The sequence below is a fragment of the Oryzias latipes genome, chromosome 18 (genome assembly GCF_053564925.1).
Source record: "Oryzias latipes strain Hd-rR chromosome 18, Olatipes_Hd-rR_3.1".
NCBI classification, from domain to species: Eukaryota; Metazoa; Chordata; class Actinopteri; order Beloniformes; family Adrianichthyidae; genus Oryzias; species Oryzias latipes.
In genome coordinates, this window is record NC_136254.1 from 27,851,373 (window position 1) to 27,864,049 (window position 12,677).

The window sequence follows — 12,677 nt, forward strand, 5'->3', positions numbered from 1 at the left end:
GGGTGAGACCTGCAGAGCTGATAGCAGGGAGAGGCACGCGGGGCGGCTTCAATAAACACTCCGGTCTTCTGCCGGGAACTTGACGTGCCGCGGGGCAGAGACCAACTCGCTGATGTCAGAGAGTTCGCGCCAGTGTTGCCAGATAGTCACAGTTTTCCAGCCCAAAAGTCATCTGAAAACCGCCAGACTCAGCCAAACACAGCTTTTGTTGATTTTTTTTTTCATACTGGACTGATAAAATAGAAGATTTTTCTAAATAAAAGATAGTTCAGACTAATAATAAAATATGTACAATATTGGATATTTCTTCAGCAGGCCGCCTTCTTCCATTCATTTGCTTAACCCGCTCTATCCCCGCTATAACCTGCGTCCGGCTCTTTAATCCTTGTGCTGCGCTGGAGCGCCCCGACTATCGTATTTAGCGCTCTCTGTGTAGGACACACTGAGGAGCGCGGGGGAAACAAATCTCAGCTGCAGAGGATATGAACAGGTGAACAGGTAGAGAGGAAAAGCAGGTAGAGAGGCGGGGGAGGGGCTTTGGCTTCAAACTCTGTCAGAGAGATGGAAACAGGGGCGTCAGATTGAGACGCAGCTTTCACTGCAGGAGTTGAAGCAGAGACTTTCCCTGGGATGATTTTATGAACTCAAACATGGAAACATGATTACCAAGTAGAACTCTTCAAAATAATAAACCTGATCTCTCCACATTCTCAGTGTCTACCATGCATTGACAAACACATCGCTCCATGCAGCGATCAGACCAGAACCAGTAGCTCCTCCCAACGCGGCCGCGGTATCATCCTTTAAAGAATGTGCATTTGCAGCGACGTATGCTTCAGACGATCTCCGATTGGCCAATCTACATGTCAATCAAGTCCCCTACTTCTCAGTGAGGATTTTGATTGGCTGGTAGATTTTAATGAAGTACTTTTTTTTTCAATCTTTTCTGGCCCGCGATCTACTCTCATGTCATTGAAGATCGACCGGTCGATCGCAATCAACGTAATGAGCACCTTTGAATAATATATACATGCATAATATATATAATGATGTCAAAACGGGTTGTGGCTCCGAGTGCTTTCTTTTTTATTAGAGGCGGTCCCAAATGGCTCTTTGAGTAAAAAAGGTTGCCGACCCCTGACCTAAAGGATCAGTATCAATGTTGGATTAAGCCAGACCAGTACAGCGTGGAGGACATCGGTGAGGTCATTGTACTCAAGCAGCTGTTGAAGATGTTTCCACCTGACATTCCTACGTGGGTTGAGGAGCAGGAACCCACCACCGGCTTGAAGGGAGCAAAACTTGCAACTCAATACGTCAATGCCCGACGGCCCCAGGTGACCAGGACTTACAGCGGTCGTTGCATTGGGGACATGAGGACAGCCGGCTAGAAGGTCACAGGGTCAGAAACCATGGGACATTGGGGAATGTGGGGGCTACATGGGTGGAGCAGCAGGCTACTCTTAATCAGGGTGCTGTTGGGACTAAAAGGTTTGGACATCAGGTTAGTTCCAGTCGTGGAGAAATCATCTGCTACTATTGAATTTCCCCATCATGGGATAAATATGATCTAATCTAATCTACTGTCAGCAACCTGGTCACAAGGCCTCAGACCGTCCACATAAGAAGCCCAAACTTTCAGGTTACTGCAATGTTTCCAGTAATGATGGCTCATGTAGAGAAAGTACCCCACTTATCCTCATTTTATCCTGTTCGAATTAATGCTAAATATGTGTCGGTTTTATGAGACAGCCGTAGTCTGGTGTCACGGGTTAAGAGGTGTTGTCTGTCAAACGGTGTCATTGATTAAGAAAACAAAACCAACATTGATTGTGTTCATGGGGATCAGAGATCGTATCCTACAGTTGATGTTACTACTATAATTTTTTTCTGGTCTTTTAAACTTCTAAAAACAACCAGAGACAAGATTCCTTTTTTCAGTTTAACACACAGACGGATGCTTTTATTAAACGCAGATACTAACATCTAACAAGCATCGATAGATGGATGCGTCTTACACAGTTGGTCCATTCTAAAAGTTCATATAGTGACAAACAACACAAAAATGAGCCCAGTTACCCACACACTGCAGGTTCAAACGCACAATATTTTGTTTTATTTACCTGTTTTATGAGATGTGTCTAATGTGACAAAATAAATCAGTCGTCATCAACAGCAGGAATGATCTACAGGCGGCCGTTCCTAAATTCCAAAATATTGTAAAATAAAAAATGTCCCAACAAGAAACGTTTTTGTTCAAGCAACTTTTCATAAAATACTACAACCTAGTGGCAAATTTGTGAACTACAGTTTCTGCAAAAATGAAAGTAAAAATGTGCAGATGAACAACATTCAAATCAGGCTTTGAGAAATGATTTTCTCTACAACCGTCCACTATTTGAGAATCAAGTTGTGTAAATTGTGACCCAATAAAAGTAAATCAAGAGTCTGTGGAGGAAACATCAGCGTTCATTACAGTTTTTGCACATGCTTTCAGTGAAAATGCTTTGCGGGGTCACAGAGTGCATTTTAGAAACCCACAAACTGTTTAAGGGTTAAGCCCCACTCATCTTTGAAACAAAATTTAGCTTCTAATGGTTCTTCAGCACAACCTCTCTGTAGCACAATGCATAAACAATGTTACAACACCAACATTTGTTACATCTGCATAAAGAACTTTAGGAAGAAAAGCATGGGTGTTTATGCTAACATTTACACAGAAACGTGCACAAATCTGTACAAGAAATGCTCTATGTGAAAGAAAAAAAGTAATTAATTTTTTTATAATTCTCATGAATTTTTTTGTGCTTCAATAACTGAAGTATTTTCTATTAGATTTAAACAGATTATAGCAGAAATGCAGCTTTTGAACTGAACTACTGAGATCCTGTCTCTTTTGTAATCCCAAACCAATTTGCATCTTCACATTGTAATTACTATAGAAAAATAGTTTTTGATTGGCAGCTGCTATAGCCATTAAAAGGTAAGCTGAGAAGTAAACATTTTAGGATCAGGCAAAACAAGAACAAAGAGAAAAAGAAAAATTAAAATTCATCGTGCATCTTTTCAATCAAATCGAAAAGCATGGCATTTTCATTAAACCAATTTTCAATGGCGGCACTTTGTTTTTCCAACTCAATAAGTTTCTCTTTTGACTCCTTCACCAATGTGTCTGTATTCTCAATCGTTTGAACAAAATGTTTCACAACTTTGGTTATTTCCGGAGAACCGTTGGGTAAATTGTCCTTTAAATCCGTCAGGCGTTTCATCCACTGGTCTGGTATCGCTACAAACTCTAAAATGCTGCTCAGCGACTTCTGATCAGCCTGGTGTTAAGAAAAAATAAAAATGATTCAACAACACAAAATCCAAAGATTTATATTTTACATATTAGAAAAAAAGTTGCATTTTTGACACAACTGCTTTTTAAACCAAGTAATTGGATCTTAAATTAATCCGTTTGTTATTCTTTTTATGTGTTTTGCATTAATTAAACTGAAAATACAAACATAACACTGCTCACAAAATGCAGGACAGCTTGTGGTTCAGGGAATTTGTAAAGTACGGTTGGAGGTACACTCAAAAAAATGATTCAAGCCCCTGTTTTATGGAATAAACTCCCAGCTCATGTAAGAGAGGCCGACACAGTTTCTACATTCAAAGTTAGACTGAAAACATTCCTCTTTGGACAGATTGTTTAACTTAATGTTAATGTGTTTAAATTAAACTTAATAAAAATTACTATTAGTTTTTCGTAGGCTGCTAGAAGTTGAAGCTGGGGTAACTATGGTGCACTGGGGTTCTGTCCTCTTTTCTCATCTACTTCTACCCTTCCTCTTCTCTATTCTTGATCATTATTCATCATTTAGTTCCCTCTGTTTTCTGCAGTGTGATTCATGCATTGTCCCTCTTTTCCTCTCCCCTCCTGGGGAGTGGGAGTGCTTCCAGATTCCAGTTGGTTCATCCGTGCTCCTGTACCTGACCGAGTACCTCTTCTCTGCTCCTGCTCCTACACCTGGCTGTGGATCCTGTCTCCGGCTCGACTCGCGCCTTTGACTGTCCCTCCAACCACGGCTGGATGAAGCTCGTCTGCTGGACTTTATATATGTAGTTGTAGATTTAGATAAGTTAATTATTCTCTATGAGTTCTGGTAAATCGCCTGTCCGTCCTGGGGGAAGATCCCTCCTTCATGTAGACACCCTTGAGGTTTCTTTTTTTTTTTCCCGGAATCCGTTTTTTTTTTGGAGTTTTTCCTTAACGCAAAGGGGGGTCTAAGGGAAGGGATGCCTGTTTAGTTTAGTCAGTTTGTTAGTTCAATTTTGTATTTTTCCTATTGAACTCTTTGTATTCATGATCCTTTTGAGGTCATGTTTCACTTTTTCAATTACCGATACGAAGCCCATTGAGACGACTGTTGTTTTGACTTTGGGCTATACAAATAAAATTGAATTGAATTGGAAAATTTAACACTGTAAAGCACATTTGAAAAGAGAAAATTTGTCAAAAAATAAAATACAGACCTTCAATGCTTCCAGTTGCTCTTTCAGAAACTGGTTACCTTGTTTCAACTTGGCCTGTAAGTCATCAGTGAGAAGCAACATGTGTTTTTTCTTCTGCAGAATTGTGTTTTCTATTTTTTGAATATAAAAGGCTGTTGCAGATTTTTTATTTACCAGTTCTTGCTTGTCCAAATTGCAGCTCGTCTGGGAGATCAGAGTCAGCAGACAGAAAATAAAGAAAAGGCTCTTGGCGGCTCCGAGACCGGACACTTTTTTGTTTCTCATCCAGGCTGTTGCTTCCATCTCTACTCTAAAAGAAAAAAAAGGTAATTTCATAAGTTCCCCCTAAAAAGTTTACAGCAAAAGTAAGTAGGTTTTGGGTGTCATATGGTTAAAGAAAATGAAAAAATAGAAATTTAAAAGAAAATCTAATCTTGTTTATGTCATGAGATTAAGCCAGAGTTTTTCACGTGTCTCTTTGGTTCTAATGCCTTCTTCTTTTCCAACATTTTTGGTCTCCAGCTAATTTCATAGACTGACTCCAACCTTTTTGCAATTTTGATGCCTTTATTGTAAAATAGATTTTTCAAACGTGACCAAAGGTATGAATGGCCTACGGTTGAAAGATTTATAAAATCGATCATTACTTTACTGATTATAGTCGACTGCTGATAGTTAATGAGTAATATTTTTCCTTCATTATGAAGGCGGTGCCCAGAAGATTATTTTATCAAATTTCCAGTTTAATACATTTTCTACCAACTTTAGGAGAGAATATTTCATATTCATCTATTTCACGCTACATGTTACATTTTCGCTTCTCCTTATGATTTTCTCTTAAACATCAGAGTGAATTAAAAAAAAGCAGATCCTGGAAGGTCGGTCTTTTTTTTATAATTAGTTATGAAAATTGTTTTTTTACAACACAAGTCCAATTTGAGCTGCTGTAACGAAGAGCTCACTCACTTCAGGTCAGCCTACAGTTAATATCTAATAATAAAAAAATCTTACTTTTACTTAAAATATGAACTTTTTTTTAAGAAATGTGTTAAAACCAAGTCATTGTATTTCAGTAAAAGTTATCCAAGAATTTTTAGAATTTTACAACAGTATTATGTGACAGAGAACACCAAGGACCTTGGAGGGTCAGTTTAGACCTGTCCAAAAATAGTGAAGAGAGGAGAATCTAAAAGAAAGAAAAACAAAAATTAAAACATACGCAAACATTTTTTGATAAAATACAGAGAGAGAGATTGACGCTCCCAGAAAAGAATTCTGGGCAGAATACCAGCTTTGGGTCCCCTGACAAAGCAGATGAAGTCCAGGCAAGAGACGTCCTGATGAATACTCCTGACAGCGCTGAACCACATATATACGTTCCAGCAGAGGCTGGTTTATCTGGTTTAGCAGAAACCTGTGGAGGTGTCCGTCCAACGTGCTTTCTCTGTCAAGCAACTATATCCTGCAGTATGGAGAGTTGAAGTGTTCACCATAGGAAGGGACACCAAAAAGAGGGAACCCTAAGGAACCACACAACAGAGAAATCAAAGAGAGGGTTGAAGAACGCAGAGTCCGAACAAGGTGTTTTTTAGTCAACACAAGCAGGGATTTTTCTGAAACCTTTCCATAGTCCACCCTCAGTACCGTTCCAATATTAAGACAATGAAGCCAAACAAAACTATTAAACGTGAGTCTCACCCAATTTTTCTATCATATCTAAATTAAGGCGTTTTATTCATTAGGATGTTAGCTGATCTACATGGTGGTGGGGGGTGTCTGTGTGTGTGCTCTCAATAGAGCGTAGTCGGTTGTTAGTAGTAATGAAAGTATCAACATTGGTATCGATACTCCCAAAATTTCAAGAATGACAAAAATCACCAGTAACTGGTACAGAATATTATATGTAAATAGTAATCAGTATCGTCTCAAATATTACACGTGTGGTTTAGCCCATCACTAGCTGTTAGCCAATCAAAAAAGAGCTTTGATCTGATAACCTGAGTCACAACACAGTCAAGATTCGTTTTTAGTGTAATGTTAAACTAAGTTTCCTTTTCAGTGAAGTGATAGTGAATTAGTGTGTTCCAACAAGAGATGGTTGCAAATGTAATCAATAGAAATAAAGTTTAGTCTAAATGACAAAAGGGGCTTATTCAAATACACACCTTGTGTTTTAGAAGACTCATAACCTCATGTTGTAACAGTAAAATCTGTCCAACATAAGAGGCCTTCAACTCTCATCTGTTGGCTCGGCTGTTGGACAGGACAAGTTTAAAGGAAAAAAAAGAGCTGTGATTCATGTCAAGACTCGTTTTAAGTGAAATGTTATACTCTTTCGTTTTCAGTAAAGTGACACTGTGTAGTTTCATTTGAGGGAAAATTGAGGGGAAGGCACAGGAAAATCGACATATTTTCCGTACTGTCAGTCGGAGTTAAGTCGCAGCAGGAAACAAATACATAATAAAGGAGAAAACAAAGTTGCGCTGGTGCATAAAGCACATCTTTGTCAACAAAACAGCGACTTTTACTCCAAAAAATATGGAATTTGTTTTTTACAAGTTTAAAAAAAAAGTAAAAGAATTGTTCTTTATTTTATTTTTCAGACAAGACAGAAAAAGCTTGAAACATTAACTTTGGCATCTGCAGCAAAATGTCCAGTTGAGTTCACATCATTTAGAGAGACTAAGTGTGCCTTTATGAACATCACATGGACATCAGTTTTGTGCAGCTTGAACTTGCTGTCTTGGATTCATAGATGAATCTAAAACCTAGTAACTTCAGGAAAGACATAAACTTTGTTTCTCAGCACCTGTCTCAGGTGGATGAAGCCACTTGGAAGCCATGATTCCACTTCAAGGCATCATCTGGATAAATCAGAGCCTTCCTGGACGCATGAGGAATACGCCGGTGGGATTCTGGGTCAACATCAACAGGAACACATTGGTTGACCTCGGCAGTTAGCACCGACTTTAACCGTCTAAAGACCTAATTTAACACTGCAAAAAGAGAGCCGACCATGTACCTGAAGAAATACCAAGAGACATCAAAGACATGAAAAATGCGCTTAAAGGCTTGACTAAGGCCGCCTTTACACCACATGGTTCAAGTGACCCAATTCCGATTTTTTCCTCTCACGTGGCACAGATCGGATATGATCGGTGAATGTGTAAGCAGGACAAAAGCGCATGGATTCCGTTTTTCTCAGATCGGATACAGGCCTCTCTCATATGTGGAAATAAATCGGAAACAAATCGGATACGTGCATTTGTGTGTGCCATGTAAGAAGACAAATCGGATATTCCCCAGTAAATGCGAGTCGTACGTCAGTGACGTCAACTCAGGACACCACCAACTGAGATCACATGACTTATTAAGGTGCTTTTTGTGCGCTCATGTTGCTGTCAGCGTGTTACCTTTCAGCCTCAGGCTTCAGACCGTAGTTGGAAACCGCTGTTATGTCCGGTCCGGTCCCGGTCCGGACGCAAACGGTAACTAATGAAGCGGGACATCGTTGCTATGGAACAGCAGGCTAGAAGCCGTTTATTTCTTTGGGGGGCGTGTATGATGGGGACCATGTGTGTGTGTGAGCGCGCGCACGCGTGTGTGTGTGTGTAAGGAGAGAGAGTGGGTGTGAGCGCGGAGCGGGGGACTGTCGGAGAACCGTAAATTAAAAATAAGGTGTCTCGCCCAAAAGTTTTGGAGTCTCTTAGCCCATTCTGGAGGCTGAGGGTTCAGAACAGAAAAGAGAACCCCGAGGACATCTCCCGTGTGTTTCTGACTACGGTCAGAAAAAGAGAAGTCATCGCGCAGGAAAGGTTCAACACTTGGATCAAACTGTTAGTACAGCACGTCTGCAAACACTTCCTCATTCAAAACTCAGAGAGAGCACATAAGACGGCCGACCAGCCCTCATTTTTACTACCCCGTGCATCCTGTCAGGAGCGCCCAAGGCAACGCCTCCTTCCGTCGCTGCGTTGCCCCTATGACAACCACAATCACAAAAGTCCGAAAAAGGTCCGCGGAGGGCGGAAATACTGCTAGGTAGTCCTCTGAATGTCTACGTTTGATAGTTTCAGCATTGTATAGTGTAAATGCAAAAATCAGATATGGGTCACTTTTAAAAGATGATGTAAGCGGGTCGTCAAAGAAATCGGATATAGTCAGAAAATCGGATATGAGCATCAAGATCTGCAGTGTAAAGCCGGCCTAAGACTGTTACAGTCATGAAGAATGAGCTAAAGCGATTTCTTGAGCTAATTGCAGAATTCAGAATACTTCGGGCCGCAGAGACAACAACAGTATAAATATACTCAAGAAACAAGTGGACCAGTGACGTGCGGTGAGGTTAATGGCTGGTGAGGCACTGACGTCATCAGTCAGATTTACAAACATATGAACCATGAGTATAAATAACTGAGTAGCTTATTCACCATTTGATTGACAACAGTTAACGTTTTGTTTAAAATATAATTTCAACATGTTTTTTTTCATATACAAACTGCAGCATAGAAAAAAGCACAAACGTTATTATCGTCTTACCTTTAGTTGTAAATAAAGTCCATACGCCGCTCCTTCTGAAGAAAATGAGTTGCCGCTTCCTATCACTTCTTCTAGTATTTTTTAGCGTCATAATCTCAGGGCTCACCGGCGCCCCCTAACATGAGGCACGAGAACTGCAACATGAGGCACGAGAACTGCTGGCCTCACCCAGCGGCTTTTTCGCCGTCGTTTAGCGCTCAGCACAAGAAACACGTCCCTCACATACAGTTATTTATAAAAACAAGCACTGTGCATCATATACATCTGCTAAATTATTTAAACTCAGCTCATATAGTACAAGTGATTGAACCGACATACAGAGAGACAGCAGTACCGTCTGACTGCATAGGTATTGCGCAATCCAAGGTGAGGCTCAGCGGGCTGGTGCCTCATCGCACGTCACTTAGTATCTGAACGGCAAATGCGGAAATTCAGCGATTTTGAAAAGAAAAAACACCCAAAAATGGTACATTTAAATGGAAAATGACCGCAAAGCACAACTTACTGATTAAATATAATAATTGAATTTATTTGTTCTCTTTTCTTCCCATAATGACAGGTGAGGCTGTGCCTCACCTGCCTCTCCTGACTGCACGTCACTGAAGTGGACCCTAACCCTATCATGACAAAATTGAATTAATGCTTTGAATGAGTGAAAATATTGTGGTTACATTTCAATATATTATAATCCATTTTAAAATCTCAAACTAATAGCTAGAGTAACGGTTCTAGAATGTAAAAATAAGCATTACCTGCAATATGCACGCTGACCACTGGGGACACTACCTACTACTAACTTTGAACAACAGTCTTAGATGAAAAGTGAAGCCAAACAAAAACTATTAAATGGGAAACCCACGCAATTTTTCAATAATATCTAAATTAATTTACTTTTTTACTTATCCCACAATGGGGAATTTGTTCTCCACACTTTAACCCATCCCCTGGGGGGAGCGGTGAGCTGCAGACTAGCCGCGCTCAGGGGGGCTACAGCTGGCTGGAGAGAGCGGGGATCAATCCGCCAACCTTTTGGTCGTTGGACGACCTGCTCTACCACCCGAGTTACTGGTACAGATTATTATATGTAAATAGTTATCAGTATCGTGTGGTTTAGCCCATCACTAGCTGTTAGCCAATCAAAAAAGAGCTTTGATCTGATAACCTGAGTCACAACACAGTCAAGATTCGTTTTTAGTGAAATGTTACACTCAGTTTCATTTTCATTGAAGTGATAGTGATAGTGATTCAGTGTGTTCCAACAAGAAATGGTTACAAATATAATCAATAGAAAGAAAGTTTAGTCTAAATGACAAAAGGGGGTTATTCAAATACACACTTTGTGTTTTAGAAGACTCATAACCTCATGTTGTAATGGTCACAATTTATTTACAAAAAACATTGGACCAAAAACAGACATTTCACACTGAAAGGCAATCATAATGGAATAATAGACCATTAATAGATTGAATAGACAATTTTAGATTGAAAACATGCACAGGTCGTAAAACAGTGATGCTTATTAACTGCATGAAACATAAGAGGAATTGAATATGTGTCTAGTATGTTAGTGTAACATATAAACACTTATTCAGACAACCATAGTGTAAAGAACATGCTAACAAGTCAACTAAATTCTTTATGCAACTAAAAAACAAAAATCACTAAATCCATTGAGTTCTTCATCGTCTTTGTTGAACAATTTTGCTTAGAAGGTAAGAAGGGGCGGTGCTTCTTCTCCTGTGTTGCTGCCAGAAGTAAATACAAATACACGCATTTTAATATTACTCTGCACATAATTACAGACATTTTTTTGTTTGCACATTTCATATTTTACATATTTGCACACTTCCTTGGTAGACTCTGTAGATATTGTACATAAACATTTTTATTATAACTTTGTTAGATTTGTTGTTTGCACTTTGATGTCGACTGCTTCAATTTTATTGTCCAAGTGGAGAGTGACAATTAGGGCATGTTTCATCTTATCTTATCTCTTTACAGTGCCCTCTAGTGGCTGTTTGTAGAAAAACAAAAAACACAATGACTATTTTTTTAATATCTTTTTTTTGACTTGTATAAGTCACACCTGTGCATAAGTTGCATCCCTTGCCAAAATCATACAAAAAACAGGGACTTATACTCCAAGAATTTTTAATTTGTTTTTACAAGTTCAATAAAAAATAATGGGGACAGTCTACCAGCTGTCCCCGACTTACCCTCTTCCTCTTATAATCTCTTAATAGGGTGATTGGGGGGGGGAGGGTCAGTCTGCGATGCACCTTGGCGGGAGTAGCTACTTGGCAGTGGTCCCCCTCCCATAGTTGCCGTATGGAATAGCCCCCCCCCCCCCCCCCCGGTTTTAATTGCACCTTGGACCCTATAGGACCCTTGGTGGGGGGGTGCTTGGACATCACTGCCAGCAAGCAGCAGATGTCCTGTCAGTACCCTACCTGCCAATTTTAACTGCACCCCCTTAGTACAAACACCTTTTACTCCCCAAAATATACATTCCAACACAAACACACATACATGCACACACACCCTCACAAACACACACACACATGCATTTCACAAGGAAGGTGGAACCTCTGACAATCTGTCCCCTACCCTATCCCCAGAGGGGCCTACCAGGCCCTCGGTGACGGCGACCGTGTCCCTTGGGTGCTGGCTTCCTGGGCCCGGCAGCCCTCTCTCCACGCAGGGGGAGGGATCCCTGAGTTCTCTGGCAAGACCAAGAGCCAGGGATCACATCACATCTGAGCCTGTGGGTGTCCGTGTCCCTGTGGTGTGGGTTCTGGTCCTGGCTCCTGGGGCGCGGGCCTTTTTCATATTTTCCAACTGCTGGTGAGCCTGGTCAGGCCATATTAAAACAGCCCTTGGGGACCCTCCTTCCTCTTGGGCGTCCTCCTCCTGGGGGGGGTCTCTGCCTTGCTCTCTCCTGGACTAACCGTGGCCTGGGGGCAGGGGGCTGCCTGGAGCGTGGGGGCGGGTCTCCAGCTATCATTTGTTTGCCCAGCTGTCAGACAGGACAAGTGAAAAAAAAAAAAAAAACAATAATGGATTTCACATAAATCACAGAGAGACTAAATGTGCGTTTATTAACATCACATGTACATCAGTTGATCCATCTCCTCACAGAACCCCATTTTTCCTGGGCGTCCAACAAAAAACACAACAAATAAAATCAATGTAATAATAAATAAAGTTTAGCCTAATTTAAAAAAGGTGTTTATACAAATATATACCTTAGTTAGAAAGAAAAAAAAAATCACGTTAATTACATTAACATGATTCCTTTTTTTCTTTTGAAACTCAGTTTAAAACATTCATGCCCTGCAAAATTTGGGCAAATATCTCCAAAGTTTTCTCATATTTTGAAATTCTGTTTTTGTGGGTTTCACGAACAGTAATTTAAATGAATAAATACTTCAAATCAATTAAATATTTTGACCTGAGTCTATATTCTATGAAAGTTTATTTCTTTCAATGGAATAGTGGAAAAGAGAACACTTTTCCATTACATCCAACTATTTTGGAAAGGGTATGTATTATAAGTCGTTTTTATTTATCACCACAGTCAGAAGTATATGCATGTGGCTTTTGTAATATATTATCTATTATTAACTTAATAATAAAAA

General features: G+C 40.1%; 1 long non-coding RNA gene across 1 annotated transcript; it reads right to left on the reverse strand.

The window, feature by feature from the left end:
- Positions 1-2,093: 2,093 nt before the first annotated feature.
- LOC110017133 (uncharacterized) lies at positions 2,094-5,919 on the reverse strand. Its single transcript, XR_013651043.1, has 5 exons — positions 5,789-5,919; positions 5,638-5,686; positions 4,675-4,810; positions 4,522-4,575; positions 2,094-3,326 (listed from the first exon to the last, which is right to left on the reverse strand). It is a non-coding gene; the product is annotated as an uncharacterized LOC110017133 (long non-coding RNA).
- Between the last annotated feature and the right edge of the window lie 6,758 nt (positions 5,920-12,677).